At 40.1% G+C, this 4,564-nt stretch overlaps 1 pseudogene; it reads left to right on the top strand.

Annotated features, from left to right (window-relative positions):
• LOC102871893 overlaps nt 1–1,065 on the top strand; it is a 9,990-nt pseudogene extending 8,925 nt beyond the window's left edge.
• Nucleotides 1,066–4,564: the final 3,499 nt, after the last annotated feature.

Here is a 4,564-nt window from a genome sequence, read left to right as displayed (position 1 = left end):
TTGTTAGCCATCTGAATGTCGTCTTCGGTGAAGTGCCTGTTCATATCCTAAGAACATTGTTTTGACAGTTCAACTTGGACTTCCCAAATGCAGAGCCTGAGCTGAGGCTAGAAGGCAGGCAGCGACGTGAGCTCGGGGCCTGCGTTCCTGAGTGTAGCTGAGGTGGAGAGCCACCTCCACAGCTCCAGCCACCTTATCCTGCCTCTGAAGTTGGCTCTGGCCAACTTCTCCAGCGGCCCCGATGGAGGGGTGGTGCAGCCAGTGCTCACCGTGGTGGCAAACCACCAAGGCTTCCTGGGCGTCATACCCGCCTACAGTGCAGCTGAGGATGCGCTAACCACCAAATTGGTCACATTTTATGAGGGTCACAGCACCACCTCCACTGTCCCTTCCGATCAGGTCACCATGCTACTCTTCGAGCCCAGCAATGGCTCCCTGCTGGCGGGCATGGATGGGCATGTAATATCTGCAAAAAGGACAGCTGCTGTCTTTGCCATTGTCGCCAAGTATTTGAAACCCCTTAACAGTGAAGTTTTGTGCATCTTGAGGACTGGAGTCCAGGGCTACAACCACTATGAGGTCTTCACAGAGCAGTTCTCCTTTAAGGTGGTGAGGATATGGAACCGTACAAAGGAAAATGCAGAAAAGTTTGCAAACACTGTGCAAGGTGCAGTCTGGGTCTGTTCATCCGTCCAAGAGGCTGTCATGGGAGCAGATGTGATCATCACGGTCACCATGGCAACAGGGCCCATTTTGTTTGGTCAGTGAGAGAAGCTGAGGGCTCTTATCAATGCTGTTGGAACCAGCAGACTCCACTGGAGAAAACTGTGTGATTAGCTCATGAAACGGGCTATGCTGGATGTGGACTCCTGGGAGGCGGCCCTGAAGGAGTCTGGGGATATTCTGATGTCAGGGACAGAGATCTTTGCTGAGCTGGGGAAAGTGATGAAGAGAGTGAAGCCAGCCCTATGTGAGAAAACCACGGTGTTCAGGTCTTTGGGAACGGCTGTGGAGGACACAGTTGCAGCCAAACTAGTGTATGATTCCCTGTCATCTGGTAAATAAAACAAAGAAAGCCTGTGTTGAGATGGATGCTGGTGTTTAAGGGATGTTACCAGTCGCCTCATCATTTATCACTCAAACCAGGGAGCATGGTGCCCAGTAAGCTCTTCTTCCGTGTTTATCTTGCCCTATGTTGAGTTTTGAGACCCCCTCATTTGTGTTTGTAGTTGGGAATCAAAACTAGGTGTCAGATTCCTCTATTATGCCAGGTTGTAGGGAGTTCCTTTTGCTTGTATTTCACTACCTGTTATGTTTCTCTGAAATAAAGTATTTTCCAATTCTGAGGGGGGAAGAGGAAGGAACATTGTGTGGATATTGTTGTTGTTAGGTGACACTGAGATGAGTATGACTCATAGTGACCCTGTCCTATCCTGTGTTATATTCATCATCTTTAGTAACTTGAGCCCGTGGATGCAGTCACAGTATCAGCGCATCTTGTTGAGTGTCCTAGTTTCTTTTGCTGACCCTCCACATTCCCAAACATGATATCCCTTTCCAAGAAAAAGCCTTTCCTAGCAACATGTCCAAAGCATGAGAAATGAAGTGTCCCCTTCCTTGCTTCCAAGGAGCACTCTGGCTGCACTTCTTCTTTGTTCATTCTTTTGGCAGTCCATGGGATCTTCAGTGCTCTTCTCCAACACAACTCAAAGACATAAATTCTTCTTCTATAATCCTTCTTCATTTTCCAGCTCTCAGGTGCATAGCAAGTGATTTGAAAGATCATGGCCTGGATCAGTTGCACCTTAGTCTTCACACTGACATCACTACTCTTCAGTATTTTTGAGAGGTTCCTGAATGCAGACTTGTCGAAAGCAAAACATCTCCTGATCTCCTGCCTGCTGGTACCAAAGATACTGATTGTTGATCTGACTAAGATGAAATTGTTGACAATTTCAGTCTCAGTTTGTCCATCTATCATGATGTTGTCTATCAGTCCAGTGACGAGAATTTTTGTTTTCTTGATGTTGAGATAAATCCATGTTGAAGACTGTTGTGTTTGATTTCTACAGCAAGTGCTTTGAGTCCTCCTCACTTTCAGTAAGGAAGGCTGTGTCATCTGTATAATGCAGGTGATTGATGAGTCTTCCTCCAATCCTGATGCCACATTCTCCTTCATAGAGTCCAGTTTCTCAAATTATTTACTTAGAACACATGTTAAATAGATATGGAGCTGGTGTCTATCTTTTTTTAATTTTAAACCACACAGTGTTCCCTTGCTCTGTTCAGCTAAATCAGGCTTACCTGGACAGTTTGGGTGAAATTAGCATTGACTGTTAATAAGCAGAGTTTCTTTCAGGGAGGAAAATACTACAAGGTTGTTTGTGGTCATGATTGCACAACTCTGAACTAGAAACTTTATACAGGTGAATTGTGTGAAATGAAATTAAATGAAATTTAAAAGAAAATCAGAACAGCTTCTGTCTGTCAAAGAATACCAGCAAGAAACTGAAATAATAACCCACCAAATGTGAGCAGAGTTTTGCAAATCATATATCTGATAATTTGTATTAGAATATAAAAATAATTACTACAGAGAAATATTTAAAAGACAATTCTATTTGTAAAAATGGGCAAAGGATCAAAACAGATACTTGTAAAATAATGATATAAAAATTACCAATAAGCATGTGAAAGAACTGTTAATATTTTTAACCATCCAAGAAATGCAAATCAAAACCACAATGAAAAACAAAAGCTAAAAACTGACAGTGATTTCCAAATTCACATCGACTAAAATAACAAAAAAGGCAGTTAGTCAATCTTGTTCAGATTGCAGAGAAATAGAATCTTTAAATAGTCCAACTTCTTGAATGATTTGCTCAACATGCCAATTGAATAGATATGGAGAAAAGATACAACCCTGACACACTATTCCTGATTTTAAACCATGTAATGTTTCCTTGTTCTGTTAAGACATCAATGTATGGATTTTACATTGGCATTATTAAGTGTTCTGGAATTTCCATTCTATTCAACATTAGTCATAATTTGTCATGATCCACACAGTCAAATGCCTTTGTATAGTAATGAAACAGAAGTAAACATCTTTCTGATATTCTGTGCTTTCAGCCAAGATCCATTTGATATCAGATACTTCGTGACACTGCCTCTTCTGAATTCAGCTTGAATTTCTGGCCATTCCCTGTTGATGCACTGGTCTAGCCAATTTTGAACAATCTTCAGCAAGATTTTACTTGCATGTGATGCTAATGATATTATTTGATAATTTCCACATTTTGTTAGCTCACCTTTTAAGGGAAAAGGAACAAATACAAATTTCTTCTAATCTCTTGGCCAGGTAACTCTGCATGACCCAGTAATTACACTCTAAGGTATATACTCAAGAGAACCAAAAACACACCCATACAAAAATTTGTACATAAATGTCGTAGTGGCATTATTCACAATAGTCAAAAAAGTGGAAATTATGTTATCAACAAATGAAGAGAAAAAGTAGTATATCCATACAATCAAATATCACCTGACAATTAAACAAAAGTGTAGTATATGCCACAACATGAATAACTCTTGAAAATATTATGTGAAGAGAAAATAAGTCCCAAAGGACCACATGTTGTATGATTCCATTTATATCAAATGTCCAGAACAGGAAATAAAGAGTTATAAAGTAGAAAACAAATAGGTCATTCTTGGAGAGGGTGAAACCAAGTTTCTCTTTGGAGGTTAGGGTTTTGAAGCTCCATCTCACATACTTTGAGCACGGGGTCAGGAGAGACTGGTCCTTGGAGAAGGACATCATGCTCAGAAGGGTGGAGGGACAGCACAGAAGAGAAAGACCCTGGATAAAATGGATTGATACAGTGACTGGGGCAATGGGAGTTGGTAAGTCAGAGTCAATGAGAAAGGCTTAGGGCAGGGCAGGGTTCAAAGTTGCTGTATATAGGGTCACTATCGGTTGTAGAAGACTCGAAGGCACATAACAACAACAATAACATAAGAAAGTAGGTTTGTAGTTGCCTATACCTGGACAGTTTGGGTGAAATTAGCATTGACTGTTAATAAGCAGAGTTTCTTTCAGGGAGGAAAATACTACAAGGTTGTTTGTGGTTATGATTGCACAACTCTGAACTAGAAACTTTATACAGGTGAATTGTATGAAATGTGAACTAGATCTCAATAAAGCAGTTATTTTTTTAACTTATTATCTGCTCAGTTTTTTATTTCGTTATGTATAGAGGCCCAGTTAATCAACTCATTAGATTGGTCAAAGCAAGACATTTGAACTACAAAATAGGATTTTAAAAGCAGTTGGTCTTTTAGTAGTTCACTGGTAATCATACAAATACACACACACACATACTGGTAAAGTTCTCTGGATATAGGATTTTCCTTCATAATCTTATATAAGGCACTGTTCCCATCTGCAATATTCTGAAATCTATATAAATTGGACATGGCAAATTAGAGATGTCTGATAAATTCTTAGAAAATATTTGGGAACTACAGCTTCATCTTCAAAAAACCAAAATGTTAACTATTC

Source organism: Elephantulus edwardii, unplaced genomic scaffold (genome assembly GCF_000299155.1).
Source record: "Elephantulus edwardii isolate Elephantulus edwardi_28Jun2011 unplaced genomic scaffold, EleEdw1.0 scaffold00064, whole genome shotgun sequence".
In the NCBI taxonomy this organism is placed as follows: Eukaryota; Metazoa; Chordata; class Mammalia; order Macroscelidea; family Macroscelididae; genus Elephantulus; species Elephantulus edwardii.
Note: the sequence above shows the minus strand (reverse complement) of the source record. Positions and strands in the feature narration are given on the sequence as shown.